Source organism: Canis lupus, chromosome X (assembly GCF_003254725.2).
Source record: "Canis lupus dingo isolate Sandy chromosome X, ASM325472v2, whole genome shotgun sequence".
Classification (NCBI taxonomy): Eukaryota; Metazoa; Chordata; class Mammalia; order Carnivora; family Canidae; genus Canis; species Canis lupus.
This window is the reverse complement of record NC_064281.1, coordinates 44,164,498-44,181,676: the sequence shown is the minus strand read 5'-3', so window position 1 is coordinate 44,181,676 and position 17,179 is coordinate 44,164,498. Positions and strand designations below refer to the sequence as shown.

At 40.2% G+C, this 17,179-nt stretch overlaps 1 pseudogene; it reads left to right on the top strand.

The window, feature by feature from the left end:
* The first annotated feature begins 2,885 nt into the window (after positions 1-2,885).
* On the top strand, positions 2,886-4,755 carry LOC112673273 (centromere protein V-like protein 3; annotated as a pseudogene).
* The last annotated feature ends 12,424 nt before the right edge of the window (positions 4,756-17,179 follow it).

The following is a 17,179-nucleotide window of genomic DNA, read 5'->3' as shown; positions in this document are numbered from 1 at the left end:
TACATTAAGAAAATTATTCACCATGACCAAGTAGGATTTATCCCTGGGACACAAGGCTGGTTCAACACCTGTAAAACAATCAATGTGATTCATCATATCAGCAAGAGAAAAACCAAGAACCATATGATCCTCTCATTGGATGCAGAGAAAGCATTTGACAAAATACAGCATCCATTCCTGATCAAAACTCTTCAGAGTGTAGGGATAGAGGGAACATTCCTCGACATCTTAAAAGCCATCTACGAAAAGCCCACAGCAAATATCATTCTCAATGGGGAAGCACTAGGAGCCTTTCCCCTAAGATCAGGAACAAGACAGGGATGTCCACTCTCACCACTGCTGTTCAACATAGTACTGGAAGTCCTAGCCTCAGCAATCAGACAACAAAAAGACATTAAAGGCATTCAAATTGGCAAAGAAGAAGTCAAACTCTCCCTCTTCGCCGATGACATGATACTCTACATAGAAAACCCAAAAGTCTCCACCCCAAGATTGCTAGAACTCATACAGCAGTTCGGTAGCGTGGCAGGATACAAAATCAATACCCAGAAATCAGTGGCATTTCTATACACTAACAATGAGACTGAAGAAAGAGAAATTAAGGAGTCAATCCCATTTTCAATTGCACCCAAAAGCATAAGATACCTAGGAATAAACCTAACCAAAGAGGTAAAGGATCTAGACCCTCAAAACTATAGAACACTTCTGAAAGAAATTGAGGAAGACACAAAGAGATGGAAAAATATTCCATGCTCATGGATTGGCAGAATTAATATTGTGAAAATGTCAATGTTACCCAGGGCAATATACACGTTTAATGCAATCCCTATCAAAATACCATGGACTTTCTTCAGAGAGTTAGAACAAATTATTTTAAGATTTGTGTGGAATCAGAAAAGACCCCGAATAGCCAGGGGAATTTTAAAAAAGAAAACCATATCTGGGGGCATCACAATGCCAGATTTCAGGTTGTACTACAAAGCTGTGGTCATCAAGACAGTGTGGTACTGGCACAAAAACAGACACATAGATCAGTGGAACAGAATAGAGAATCCAGAAGTGGACCCTGAACTTTATGGGCAACTAATATTCGATAAAGGAGGAAAGACTATCCATTGGAAGAAAGACAGTCTCTTCAATAAATGGTGCTGGGAAAATTGGACATCCACATGCAGAAGAATGAAACTAGACCACTCTCTTTCACCATACACAAAGATAAACTCAAAATGGATGAAAGATCTAAATGTGAGACAAGATTCCATCAAAATCCTAGAGAAGAACACAGGCAACACCCTTTTTGAACTCGGCCATAGTAACTTCTTGCAAGATACATCCACGAAGGCAAAAGAAACAAAAGCAAAAATGAACTATTGGGACTTCATCAAGATAAGAAGCTTTTGCACAGCAAAGGATACAGTCAACAAAACTCAAAGACAACCTACAGAATGGGAGAAGATATTTGCAAATGACATATCAGATAAAGGGCTAGTTTCCAAGATCTATAAAGAACTTATTAAACTCAACACCAAAGAAACAAACAATCCAATCATGAAATGGGCAAAAGACATGAACAGAAATCTCACAGAGGAAGACATAGACATGGCCAACATGCATATGAGAAAATGTTCTGCATCACTTGCCATCAGGGAAATACAAATCAAAACTACAATGAGATACCACCTCACACCAGTGAGAATGGGGAAAATTAACAAGGCAGGAAACCACAAATGTTGGAGAGGATGCGGAGAAAAGGGAACCCTCTTACACTGTTGGTGGGAATGTGAACTGGTGCAGCCACTCTGGAAAACTGTGTGGAGGTTCCTCAAACAGTTAAAAATATACCTGCCCTACGACCCAGCAATTGCACTGTTGGGGATTTACCGCAAAGATACAAATGCAATGAAACGCCGGGACACCTGCATCCCGATGTTTCTAGCAGCAATGGCCACGATAGCCAAACTGTGGAAGGAGCCTCGGTGTCCAACGAAAGATGAATGGATAAAGAAGATGTGGTTTATGTATACAATGGAGTATTACTCAGCTATTAGAAATGACAAATACCCACCATTTGCTTCGACGTGGATGGAACTGGAGGGTATTATGCTGAGTGAAGTAAGTCAGTCGGAGAAGGACAAACATTATATGTTCTCATTCATTTGGGGAATATAAATAATAGTGAAAGGGAATATAAGGGAAGGGAGAAGAAATGTGTGGGAAATATCAGAAAGGGAGACAGAACGTAAAGACTGCTAACTCTGGGAAACGAACTAGGGGTGGTAGAAGGGGAGGAGGGTGGGGGGTGGGAGTGAATGGGTGACGGGCACTGGGTGTTATTCTGTATGTTAGTAAATTGAACACCAATAAAAAATAAATTAAAAAAAAAAAAAAGGAAGGAGGATCCATGCTCATTTTGTGGTCTTTCCTTCCGCCATGCCCAATGATCATATCAGTTTCCAAAGAACAAAGTTCAACTTCATATTTATGCTTCTCAGTGCTGTTAAAATTTCTCCGTATAGATGGACAAAGTAATGTATTGTTTCTTCTTTTACCTCTTATTCTTAGAAGACAAATTTGCACAAATAATCTTCGTGTCCTGTAGTGAAGTTAGAATCCAGTTTCTCTTTGCGTCCACTGGTGTGTTGTAATATAGTATTGTGGGTCATCCTTTTTTTTTTTAGCCCCAACTATACTACAATTACTCACAGTATACATATTTTGTGTTTGCTTCAGTTTGTCTTTTCCACACCAGATGAACGGTGCTTATTTTAAACTGTTCTGTCTGCTGCTGCATGCATGTTAGATAAAAGGTTTGTAGCATTTTCAGTGTTCCAATATTTTAAGGGTAGGCTTCTGATTTGAATGAAGGATAGAAAATGATACTTAGGAGAAGGGGCAGCTGATAGGCTTAGCCAGAATTTCAGGGCAGTAAAGGCTGTTTTGATAGGGTCAAAGGAAGGGTCTCTACATCACATTCAACACGTGGCCAATCAGGCTGACGCAACGGGGCTGCTGTGGAACTTAACTAGGAAACCAGAGGCGGTGGGCAAGCGCTTGGAAGGCGGCAGGCGCCATGGGCAGAGTGAGCAACCGCACCAACACCCAGCCACGGGGGCAAAAGCGGCCCAGGGATCCCGCTGCTGCCTGCGCAGCCATCCCGATCATGGGCGCGCGGCGGCTCCCTTTCCAGGTCCGCGTGGGGAGCCACGCGGCGGGAAGGAGGCTGGTGGCGGCCAGGCGGGATCTGTCAAGATCGAGGCGGAAGCGCTGGTGGCGGCAGACCCGGGAGACAGGCTCCAAGGGCCCGCGGCCATCCCGATCCCTGAAGCCACTGGCGCCCGCTCTGTCCCCCAGTGAGCTGGACCTGGGCGCGCAGCGGTAGCGCCGGGAGACGTTCAGGAAGCGGCGGGGCCTCATCGGCGAGGGCGCCGCCAAGTTCCTGCTGGACACCTTCGAGTACCCCGGCCTGGTGTATCGCACCGGCGGCTGCCACTGCGGCGCGGTCCGCTTCGCGGTCTGGGCGCCCGCAGACCTGCGCATGGTGGATTGCAGCTGCAGGCTGTGCAGGAAGAAGCAGCATCGACACTTCCTCGTCCCGGCCTCGCGCTTCACTCTGCTGCTGGGCGCCTAGAGCATCCTCACGTATCGGTCCCACACGCACCCGGCGCTGCACAGCTTCTGCAGCAGGTGCGGCGTGCAGAGTTTCCACGCATCTGTCTCTGACCCCGGCATTTACGGCGTCGCCCCGCACTGCCTGGATGCCGGCACCGTACGCAGTGTGGTTATCGAGGAGGTCGACGGTGGCGACTGGGGGGAGGAGGCCACGAAGGAGCCCAAGGCCATCCAGAACGCGTCCTCCCGAAGAGGATCAGTGGCTTAGTCCGCGGCACGCCTGAAACATGCCCCGCGCCCCTCGGAGGGAGCCAGTGGTTGTGGAGGAATTCCTGTAGGAAAGAGATCGGTTTCTGGACTCGTGAACCCGTGACGTCGCTCCAGGCTCCCACCCCTTCCCTTTCAGTGTTTTTCAACGGACTTGCTTATAATAATAAAAAAAAAACTGAGCGCACATATGGCTGTGAACAGCCATAATATTCCCAATCCAATAAGCAAGTAGCGTCTCTACTTTTTCACGTCGCCTAGTGTGGGATCCCTGGGTGGCGCAGCGGTTTGGCGCCTGCCTTTGGCCCAGGGCACGATCCTGGAGACCCGGGATCGAATCCCACGTCGGGCTCCCGGTGCATGGAGCCTGCTTCTCCCTCTGCCTGTGTCTCTGCCTCTCTCTCTCTCTGTGTGACTATCATAAATAAATAAAAATTAAAAAAAAAAGTCGCCTAGTGTAACACTCACTTGTATGATGTATTCGTCATATAGTTCTCACAGATCATCTTCGGATTATTCCTATGTACTGTACCGTTACGGTGCTATTGTGAATGAGATTGTTTTAAATGGTCGCATCTGGTATGCTGGACCACTCGCTATATCCAGACACTTTTGCGAACACTTACGGATGTTTTCTATTGAATATCTGTGTGTGCGTGTATTTTAGGTAAGCACTCACGTTTTCACTACTTAGAGATATAGGTGTTATTTTTAGCCACATTGCTTATTTACTGTATTTTTAAATAATATGTTTAAGGCTTATTATTGTGACGTACCTCATTGCGCTTATGTTTTCAAATGTTGCCATTTTGCTTCGTTTTGTTTTAGAAACTGCCTGTGGGTGGGGGAATGCGGAGACAAGAATGAGAAAGAATGTGCACTGTATATACACCCTTTTTGATGTTTTGAAATTCCTATCTTGAACATGTGTTAAGTATTCAGATAAAGTGTTCGAAATAAATACTTAGTAAATAGAAAAGTATGTATTTCTATGTTGTACGTTTCTAATCAGCATTAATTTATATGTGATTTCTATATATCTGAAATTTTATTTAACAATAGGTGTCATTACCTATCAAATTATATGTATCATTTAATAGCTTCATAGAATTTTAAAATGTGGATCTTCCATAACTTATTTAACCAACCTCTTCTAAAGGATAATTACCTTTTCCCCCAGCTTTTCACTATAATTATAATATTTTGAAGGAGTAAAGTACAAATAAATATTCTCAGTGTTCTCTCACTTGGACGAAAGGGCCTGGAGTTCTTTCCATCTCTTTTTCTTGCTGTTTGTTTCTCTCCTGTACATATATTTCATTAGATGTGCATATAATATACATCAAATTGTTTAACTTGACATATCAACAAATTAAAAATAAACTGAATAAGTATGTGATTCCATGTGTACTGCAAATAACATGACAGCCATCACACAGAGAAGTTATCGTCCTTCAGTCCTTGCCTCTCATTTTCCATCATTCCTCCTCCCCACCATCCCAGACTAGAGGAAGGGAATTTATGCCTTGGTTTCCCTAACATGACCCTCTACTCGTCAAGCTTCCTCCTTTGCTATTTGGAATAGCTTGGCCCAGCCCTTTACCATCTACAGGTTGAGTTGAGGTATAAAAGGGAGAGTGGGAGAGATAACATGAACATGCACTTAATGCCTCTAGGAGATTCAGTTATCTTGGTGGTCAGAAAATAACCAAATTGCAACTTGAGTTATACCCATATGACATTCCATTGCATGGATGGGATCCAGAGAGAAGGAAAAAAATGGCTCAAGCCTTCATGCTTCTACCATGTCAGTGTCTCTGTACAAATAAATGTGTGGGTGTGTAATTTCCTTTTTCTAAGAGTGGCTTTTCTTTCAAAGTGAATATTGACTTTTCTGCTTCTCTATGCCACATGCAAATCATTCATGAGTTTATTTTGTTAAAGACTCACATTCAAGAGTTTCAGAGAGCATTGCTTTTTGTTTGCTTTTGTTTGTTTTTACAGGTTTTATTTTTTTGAGAGAGAGCATGAGAGCACAAGCAGGGATAGCTGCAGAGGAAGAGGGAGAAGCAAGTTCCCCACTGAGCAGGGAGCCCCACTTGGAGACCCTGATCCCAGGACCCTAGGATTATGACCTGAACCCAAGTCAGAGCTTAACCAACCCAAGTGCCCCTCAGAGAGCGTTGTTAACCTGCATACCATTAATAGGTCCTAGGCTGCTTTCCATGAAAAGGGATGGGAGACAGTGCTAAATGAGGATGGACAAGCTGTTGGGAAAGGGGATGATCTCCCAGATACCCAAGGACAGAGATTTGAAGAGAAAGAGAAGCAGCAAGCAGCCCAGAACCAATGAGGAATGCTGGGGAAAGGACAGAGGTGTTTAAGGGAGTCTTTGGGGGGTTTTTGACACAGGTTGTATGTCCATGTTTTTTTTTCTCCTACCTCCAAAGAAGGCCTTAATGTTGCTTTATGCATTAGCTTTTTTTTCTGTTGCACACACAAAAAAAATACACTTTAAAACTATATAGTAAATGTTTGTCCATGCACCATTAAAATCATCATGGATACTGATCATAGTCTGTGTACCATGCTTTAGGCATCTCTTATTTCAAAGAAAGTGCAAGGGCTTGGCATGTGGGTTGGGACTGAAATGTCAACTCTTCTACCTACCGCTGTATGGTTTATAAAATCTGTAAAATCCTACACTTTCTCTCATTGTGAGGACTAAATGAAGTCATACATATAATGTCCTGGCACAATGACTGACTCACAGCAAGAATTTGCTGTGGTTATTGCTTTTATTAGGCCAGGACATTGATAAACAGAACCAATGGTCATAACTGTATTCAGCTCTAAGATTAAGACATGTCCATGTGCATTCTCTCATGTGCCGTTTTATTTTTTCATGTGCCATTTCTGGAGCCTCTTAAAATGAAAGTCAGAGCAGTTCAGTAATGGGATAAAAAAAAAGGAGTTGTGAGCCACAAGTATGCAGGATGCTAAATGCTCTATCCCCTTTTGACGGATTCGTCAAATATCCAGTTTCCTCTCTGTCCTTAATAGCATATGTCCTTGCAGACACGTTCCTGTTCTCATTCATCCAAACTGTTAACAGGATAATCACCCTAGATGGAACCTCATCCTACCTCACCTCATACCCTATTCTCTCTCCATCTTTACCCCCATTTTATCCCTACTGGGTGTCCAGCACTGCTCTCCATGCTAGGATAGAACAAAGAACAAAATGTAGTGCCTAGGCCACTATCATTTCTGTCTGGTGGATAAGACAGACAACCATGATCTTACAACAGAGTGTGGTGGCTAGGACAAGAACAGGGTGCCAGGGAAACACAGAAAAAAAAAAAGTCCCTACTCTTGGACCAGTTAATAAATTTCTCTGGGCTCCAGTTTCAGGGTCCTCATCTCTAAAACATTAACAATAATAATACTCCTGTCCTAATCTTGTTGTCTCTCCAGGGTGAGATATAAAGGAACCTAAAGAGACTATCTATATTCCAGGAGAAACCATGAACTCTATGCCCTGTTAGTCACATATCAGGTCGGAGGCAAAGCATTCCAAGATCCCCAGGAATCTAGTCTTTTCTGGAAAATGGAGGCAGGATTGCTGCCATTTCCATCCTTTCCTTTATATCTTCACATCTACTGAAAGGGCTTCTTTTATTTGTAATGTATTCTTAAAATTATAGATTATAAATAACTAAATGTAGTCCTCTCAGGTCATGCTATAAAAGGTGGCACCAGCAGTGGCATATCACCCTCCAGTTGACGTTGTAAATAATGTCACATTATTGGATAATTTTACTGTTTAACCCTTGAGAAATTCAAGGGAGGTGGGTGATGCTTTCTTTCCCAGAGTTTCTGGGAAAGAATTCCAGTAGTTAGGATGCTTTTCTCTATAATAAGTGTCCTAGGAATTACAACCAGGAAGAACAGTATCAAGTAGAAAAAGAAGACCTATCTGTTACTGTGGGGCTCTTTTCATGAAGTAAGAAATCTTTCCTAAAATCATTGCCCCCAGATACTATTTCCAGTTTCCTTTTCCTTAGTGAATAAAATCTTGCACTAGTTAGTATATTAAGAAAAGAACCTCTACCAGTACATTTCAAGTCCTTAGCCATGTCTGTTCTTCCAATGACATATGAATAGGAAATTGATGTGGATGCATTATTTCTGCTTTTTTTAAATTGGATTTCAATTTGCCAACATATAGCATAACACCCAGTGCTCATTCCGTCAAGTGTCCCCCTCAGTGCCCATCACCCAGTCACCCCGACCCCCTGCCCACCTCCCTTTCCACTACCCTTTGATCGTTTCCCAGAGTTAGGTGTCTCTCATGTTCTGTCATCCTCTATGAAATTTCCCACTCATTTTCTCTCCTTTCCCCTTTATTCCCTTTTGCTATTTTTTATATTCCCCAAATGAATGAGATCATATAATGTTTGTCCTTCTCTGATTGACTTATTTCACTCAGTATAATACCCTCCAGTTCCATCCACATCGAAGCAAATGGTGGGTATTTGTCATTTCTAACAGCTGAGTAGTATTCCATTGTATACATATACCACAGCTTCTTTATCCATTCATCTTTTGATGGACACCAAGGCTCCTTCCACAGTTTGGCTATTGTGGACATGGCTGCTATAAACATTGGGGTGCAGGTGTCCCGGCATTTCACTGCATCTGTATTTTTGGGGTAAATCCCCAGCAGTGCAATTGCTGGGTCGTAGGGCAGTTCTATTTTTAACTCTTTGAGGAACCTCCAGTTTTCCAGAGTGGCTGTACCAGTTCACATTCCCACCAACAGTGCAAGAGGGTTCCCCTTTCTCCACATCCTCTCCAACATTTGTGGTTTCCTGTCTTGTTAATTTTCCCCCGTTCTCACTGGTGTGAGGTGGTATCTCATTGTGGTTTTGATTTGTATTTCCCTGATGGCAAGTGATGCAGAGCATTTTCTATTTCTGATTTTTATCCTTATTCTATGAACTGAGACTTCCAGCTATCATTCTGCTTTCATTCCCTACATTAGTATGCCAAATCCTGAAGTAGGTTCTTGGATACATACCTGGTCTCAGTCTTTGCGGAGCTCACAGTTATGTTCAGGAGACAGAAAATAAGGAACTTCCACTAATCGTAGTAGGTTCTCACAGTGATGGGGGAATTCAAGATATCCTGATAATACATATTCAAAGAGGCAAACCATAGCCTTTCAAAGGAAGAGAATTTGCATATGAGACATAACACTTAAATAGGAGTTTGTCAGGTGGAAAGGGAATTAGAATTTCCCAGAGAAAAGGAATAATATATATAAGGTCTTGGAAATCAGAGAGAATGTGATGCACATGAGGAACAGATTTCTATTCTGGCCTCATTATCAGTTCACAAATTGTATTTGCTTGTTGTTTTCTGTAAGCATTTTGACGGTAAGGACCCTATCCAATTCTTTATGAATCCCAAGTGCTTAGTACAGTATCTGACACATCAATATTCAATAAATATCTATGCATGTATAAACTAAGAGCACCCACTATGTGCCAGGCACTGAAAAAGAGCTGTCATTGTATTTTGATAAAATTCAGGCTTATTTAGAAAGTATATAAATTAAAACATAGCTATTTATTGCTAATAGTAAAAAATTTCAGAAAAAAATATGTGCATCATTTGAATAAAAAGAAGTGGGGAAACAACTAGCCAATGTTTTGCTTTTATTTTTGTTCTTACATGGATAAAGGCTATTTCTTATTTCAAAAACAACAAAAATACAATGTAGGGAAAAACAGAAAAGTATAAAGTTGCAAAGAAAAAAAACTGGCACAAAACAGCCAAGTATAAACATCTCCATATACTTAAAAAATAGTTTTGGGGCACCTGGGTGGCTCAGTTAGTTAAGCAGCCAACTCTTAACTTCAGTTTAGATCATGATCTCAGGGTTCTGGGATGGAGCCCTGCATCAGGGCTACGTGCTCAGCAGAGAGTCTGCTTGAGGATTCTCTTTCTCCCTCTGCTCATTCTCTGTCTCTCTCTCTCTAAAATAAATTTTAAAATAAAAATTCTTCTTTAAAAAAAGCTTTATTAAGATATAATTGATAGACAAAACCTGCACATATTTAATGTATACAATTTGATGAGTTTGGATATATGCATACATTCATAAAACCTTGACCACAATCAAGGTAATAGATGTATTGATTACCTCCAAAAGTTTCTTTGTTACACACTTTCTTTTTAAAAAAATTTTAATTTGAGTATAGTTGACACATAATATCATATTAGTTTCAGGTATACGTGTAACATAGTGATTTGACAAATTTATATATTATGCTATGCTCACCACAACACTATTACAATATCAGTGACTATATTCCTTATGTTGTGCCTTTTATTTCTGTGATTTATTCATTCCATAACTGGAAACCTGTATCTCCCATTCCACTTCACTCATTTTGCATATTCCCCACTCCCTCTCCTCTAGCAATCATCAGTTTGTTCCCTGGATTTATAGGTCTGATTTATAGGTCTATAGGTTTTTTGTTTATTCATTTATTCTTTTTGTTTAGATTCACTATGTAAGTGAAATCATATGGTATTTGTTTTTCTAGTCTGACTTATTTCACTTAGCATAATACCTTCTAGGTCCATCCATGTTGTTACAAATGACACAACCTCATTCTTTTTATGGCAGCGTAATATTCCATTATATATGTATAGTACATCTCCCTTACCCATTTATCTCTTGATAGACAGTTAGGTTGCTTACATATCTAGGCTATTGTAAATAGTGTTGAAATAAACATGGTGGTGCATATCTCTCTTTGAATTAGTGTTTGTTTTATTTTGTTTTCTAATAGTCACTAGTGGAATTATTGGATTATATGGTATTTCTATTTTTAATTTTTTTGAAGAACCTCTATATTGTTTTCCACAGTGGCTTTACCAATTTACATTTTCACCAACAGTGTCTGAGAGTACCTTTTTTCTCCACATTCTCACAAACACTTGTTATTTCTTGCCTTTTTGTTTTTAGCCATTCTGACAGATAAAAGTTAATCTTATTGTGGTTTGCATTTGCATTTCTCTGATGAACTAACTAGTGTTTTTGAGAATTCTTGAACATTCACTGTACATGCTATTATGTTCATGCATTAACCTGTTTAAACATGAATAAATAAAACCCATTGTCTATCATATTCATATGCTTTAATATCTGTGTGTACACGTATATTCTTGGACTTGCATAAAATATGCATTGAAGTTTGTAAACAAATACAAAGTAAACATCAACATATATTTTCACACAGTGTACTCAAAGAAATGGCCTAACCATCCCCCTTCATCACCTCCACCTCTCCCCTCTATTTGTCCTCTACTCTTGTACCTTGCTTCAAGGTTTTATGACCCATTTTATCTAGCCATCTCTTTAGATGTCACCTGCACTGCTCTGGAACCACTAGTCAGCACTGAGAGGCCACGTCATTTGGTGTGTGTGTGGGGGGGGTGGGGAGTTGAGGTATTAACCTCATATATACTAACAAATATTTAACATGTTTTTCTAAGTACAATTCTGGCATGAATTTTGGCTTTTAACTTGTTTAAGTTAATAAGCAAGACAAAACTCAGATATAGGTGAAAACCTATACCAGAATTTAAGTAATTCATCAATGACTTCAAGATCCTCTTTGCTGAGTTGGACAATAGCTATCAAATACTAAAAGACTAGTTCTTCGATTTTGTGTCCTATTTTATTCACACTGTAATGGCCACAGACACAAAATACATTTCAGTATAGTTTGCACTATTAATATGTTTTACTTCACTTTCTTAATTCTAGACAATCAAGATAATGAAAAATGGAACCTTGATTTCCTGATCTTCACAGTGCGGTGTAAATACCCACACCATGGCCTATTTGAAGTTACCAGTGTGAAGTCATTGAATACATACATAAGAAGAGACATACAGACAACGTAATTTCACTCACATGTGGAAATTAAGAAACAAACAAATGAAGAAACAAAGAAAAAAAGAGACAAACAAAAAATAGATTCTTAAAAAGAGACAACAGACTGGTGGTTGTTAAAGGGGAAGCATGTGGGGGGAAGGGTGAAATAGATAAAGGGGACCAAGAGAACTTATCTTGCTGAGCACTGAGAAATGTATAGAACTGCTGAATCACTATATTGTATACCTGAAACTAATATAACACTGTATGTTAACTATACTTCGATTAAAAAAAGAAAAGAGATGTGCAGTTGTATACCATTATATAACATTTTCACAAGACAGATGCAAAACACAAAGATAATTTCAAGAATATAGACAATAGTAAAATGCAATAAAATGATTAAGAAGCAATAAGCTTTGAGTATTTTTTCTTTTAAATTTATTGTAAGTTCATATAGTTTAATTTATAGTCATCACCTCTATCTAGCATGTTGGCATGAACCCCTAGTCTTGAGCCCCTTCTCTCTATAGATTCATGTAACTTTGAGGCAGACCCTAACCAGTACATCACAAAAAACTCCACTTTCTACACTCCTCCTCCAGCTGACCCCTAGGACTAAAACTAGGACTCTATTTCCCTAAAAGTACCTTTCTTTTAAACCTCAAGGCTCTTAACCTAAAGTCCTTAGTCTCCAGAAATCACTGGCTCTAGGCAGTCACCATCATCTTTGGATGTGTTAGAACAATGCAGAAAATTCATTATGCTCAATGCTCTATTCTTTTTTTTAAGATTTTATTTTTTTATTCATGAGAGACACACAGAGAAAAGCAGAGACATAGGCGGGGGGTGGGGGGCAGGCTCCCTCCTGGAAGCCTGATGTGGGACTCTATGCCAGGACCCCAGGATCATGGCCTGAGCCAAAGGCATATGCTCAACCACTGAGCCACCCAGGTTCCCCAATGCTCTTTTCTTTATGATCTTAACACTGGTCTTTCCTGGGGCAATCCTTCACTTGTGGTAAAAGAGTATTAAAGAGCTCTTAGTAGTAATCTTTTCCTTAAATTTTATTTTAACTCCAGTGTAGTTAACAATGAAGTTTTTTCTTTCCTTGAAATTTTATTTATTTATTCATGAGAGACACAGAAAGAGAGAGGCAGAGACACAGGCAGAGGGAGAAGCAGGCTTCATGCAGGAAGCCCCATGTGGGACTTGATCTTGGAGTCCCAGGATCCAGAGCCAAAGGCAGACGTTCAACCGCTGAGCCACCCAGGTGTCCCTGAAGTTTTATATTAGTTTCAGGTGTACAATACAGTGATTCAACATTTCCATACAACAACGTTGTGCTCATCACGACAAGTGCACTCCTTAATTCCCATCACCTATTTCACCCATTCTCCCACCCACTTCCCCACTAGTAACCATCTGTTCTCCACAAGTAAGAGTGTTTCTTGGTTTGTCTCTCACATTTTTTTCTTTTGCTCATTTGCTTTGTTTCTTAAATTCCACATATGAATCAAATCATAGAGCATTTGTCTTTCTCCGACTGACTTATTTCACTTAGCATTACATTCTCTAGATCAATCCATCTCCATGCATGCGGCAAGATTTCATTCTTTTAGGACTGAATAACATTTAATTGTATATAGATGCCACTTCTTTACTCCTTTATCGATGAGCACATGGGCTGCTTTTATACTTTGACTATTGTAAATAATGCTGCAATAAACATAGTGGTACATATATCCTTTCAAATTAGTGTTTTTGTATCCTTTGGGTAAATACCCTGTAGTGTGATTACTAGATGATATGGTAGTTCTATTTTTAATTTCTTGAGGAACCTCCACACTGTCTTTCACAGTGCCTGCGTGAGTTTCCATTCCTACCAAAAGTGCTTGTGCTCGCTTTTGCAGCACATATACCTACCAACAGTGCACAGGGGTTCCTTTTCCTTCACATCCTTGCCAACACTTGTTCTTTCTTGTGTTTTTTACTTTAGCCATTCTGACAAGCATGAGGTCATATCTCATTGTAGTTTTGAATTGCACTTCCCTGATGATGAGTGATGTTGAGCATCTTTTCACGTGTCTCTTAGCAATCTGTTTATCTTCTTTGAAGAATGGTCTGTTCATGTCTTCTGCCCATATTTTAAAATATTTTATTTTTTAATTAATCAATTTTTACATCCAACATAGGGCTTGAGCTCAAAATCCCAAGATTGAGAGTCACACCCTCTTCCAACTGAGGCAGCCAGGCACCCCTGTATGCTGCCCATTTTAAAACTGGATTATTTGTTTATTGGGTGTTCAGTTGTTCTTTGTATATTTTGGATACTAACCCTTTATCAGATATGTCATTTGCAACTATCTTCCTCCATTTCAGAAGTTGCCTTGTGATTTTGCTGATTGTTTCTTTTGCCATGCAGAAGCTGTTTATTTTAACGTAGTCCCAATAGTTCATGTTTGCTTTTGTTTCCTTGCCTCAGGAGACATGTAGTAAGAAGCTGCTACGGCCAATGTCAAAGAGGTTACTGCCTATGTTCTCTAGGATTTTGATGGTTTCAGGTCTTACATTTAGGTCTTTCATCCATTTTGAATTCATTTTTGTGCATGGTGTAAGAAAGTGGTCTAGTTTCATTCTTTTGCATGTTGCTGTCCAGTTTTCCCAATGCATTTTTCAAGAGACTGTCTTTTCTCCATTAAATATGCTTTCCTGCTTTGTCAAAGATTAGTTGACTATATAGTTGTGGGTCCATTTCTGGGTTTTCTATTCTGTTGCATTGGTCTATGTGTTTCTTTTTGTGCCGGTACAATACTATCTTGATCACTAAAGCTTTGTAGTATAACTTGAAGTCTGGAAATGTGATGCCTTTGATTTTCTTTTACAAGATTGCTTTGGCTGTTGGAAGTCTTTTGCGGTTCCATACAAGTTTTAGGATTGTTTGTTCTAGCTTTGTGACAAGTGCTGGTGGTATTTTGATAAGGATTGAATTAAATGTATAGATTGCTTTGGGCAGTATAGTCGTTTTTACAGTATTTGTTACTCTAATCCATGAGCGTGAAATGGTTTTCCATTTCTGTGTCATTTTCATTTTCTTTCATAAGTGTTTTATAGGGGTGCCTGGGTGGCTCAGTCAGTTAAGAGTCTGCCTTTGGCTCAGGTCATGACCCTGGAGTCCCGGAATCGATCCTGCATAGGGCTCCCTACTCAGCAAGGAGTCTGCTTCTCCATCTGACACTCCCCCATTCTCGTGCTCTCTCGCTCTCGCTCTCTCTCTCTCTCAAATAAAAAATCTTTTAAAAATGAGGTTGTTTTATAGTTTTCAGAGTACAGATATTTTGCGTCTTTGGTTGGGTTTATTCCTAGGTATCTTATGGTTTTTGGTGCAATTGTAAATGGGATTAATTCCTCGATTTCTCTTTCTGCTACTTCATTATTGGTATATAGAAATGCAACTGATTTCTGTACATCAATTTTTGTATCCTGTGACTTTACCGAATTTATGTATAAGTTTTAGCAATTTTTTGGTGTAGTCTTTCAGGTTTTTTACATAGAGTGTCATACCATCTGCAAACAGTGAAAGTTTGACTTCTTCCTTGCTGATTTGGATGCCTTTTGTTCCTTTTTATTATCTGATTGCTGAGGCTAGGAAGGTGGTGAGAGTGGACATTCTTGCCTTGCTCCTGACTGTAGAGGAAAAGCTCTGTTTTTGTCCATTGAAGATGATATTAGCTGTGGGTTTTTAATATATGGCCCTTATGATGTTGAGGTATGTTTTCTCTATCCCTACTTTGTTAAGGGTTTTTTTTTTTTAATTTATTTATTTATGATAGTCACAGAGAGAGAGAGAGGCAGAGACACAGGCAGAGGGAGAAGCAGGCTCCATGCACTGGGAGCCTGATGCGGGATTCGATCCCGGGTCTCCAGGATCGCGCCCTGGGCCAAAGGCAGGCCCCAAACCGCTGCGCCACCCAGGGATCCCTGTTAAGGGTTTTTAATCAAGAATGGGTGCTGTACTTTGTCAAATACTTTTTCTGACTCTATTGAAATGATCATATGGTTCTTATTCTTTCTTTCATTAATGTTGTGTATCACGTTGATTCATTTGCAAATATTGAACCACCTTGCAACCAGGAATAAATCCCACTTGACTGTGATGGATGATACTTTTATATATATAAAAATATATAAATATATATTTATTTATTTATTATTGGTGTTCAATTTGCCAACATATAAAATAACACCCAATGCTCATCCCATCAAGTGCCCCCCTCAGTGTGTTGTGTCCCCGATTGCGAATCTGAGAAACCACCAAGGAGCCAACACCAATGCAAAGACACGAGGGTTTGTTTACAAGCTCGAGCTTGGGTCCAAGTATACCCGACACAGTGGAGCAGGGACTTGGACCCCGAGGTGGGTTCCAGCTTAGTTTTAAAGGGTGGTCTAGGGGACCTCCAGAGGGGGTGGAGGAATTTCTCAAGTTCTGTTTACATCCTGATATGGGGCTTTCAAGGGCATTGAACTCTGTTCTCATTTTAATATGGGGCTTCCTGCCACTGGCTTCGACTCAGTTCTCATTCTAATAGGGGCTTCCGGCCCTTGGCTTGGGCTCTGTTCTTATTCTAATATGGGGCTTTCTAGGACATTACACTGTAAGGTGTTTTCTTCCTATAACGGAAGTAATGTAAATTTCAGCTCTTATTCACAGGGGCCTGGGATGGCTGTACTTGTGCTAACGCTGCACTTAAAGTGGAATGGCCTTAATTTTCTTGGCCTCTACAAGTGCCTGTCACCCAGTCACCCCCACCCCCTGCCCACCTCCCCTTCCACCCCCCAGTTCGTTTCCCAGAGTTAGAAGTCTCTCATGGTCTGTCTCCCTTTCTGATATTTCCCACTCATTTTTTCTCCTTTCCCCTTTATTCCCTTTCACTATTTTTTATATTCCCCAAATGAATGAGACCATATAATGTTTGTCCTTCTCCAAATGACTTATTTCACTCAGCATAATACCCTCCAGTTCCATCCGTGTCGAAGCAAATGGTGGGTATTTGTCGTTTCTAATGGCTGAGTAATATTCCATTGTATACATAAACCACATCTTCTTTAGATGGATGATACTTTTAATGTGCTGTTGGACTCTATATGCTAGTATTTTGTTGAGAATTTTTGCATCTGAATTTTGCAATATCAGGGATATTGGCCTGTAGTTTTCTTTTTTATTGGAGTTTCTGTCTGGTTTTGGAATTAGAGTAATTCTGCCTTATAGAATGAGATTGGAATTTTCCTTCCATTTCTATGTTTTTGGAACAGTTTGAGAAAAGTAGGTCTTAACTCTTTAAATTT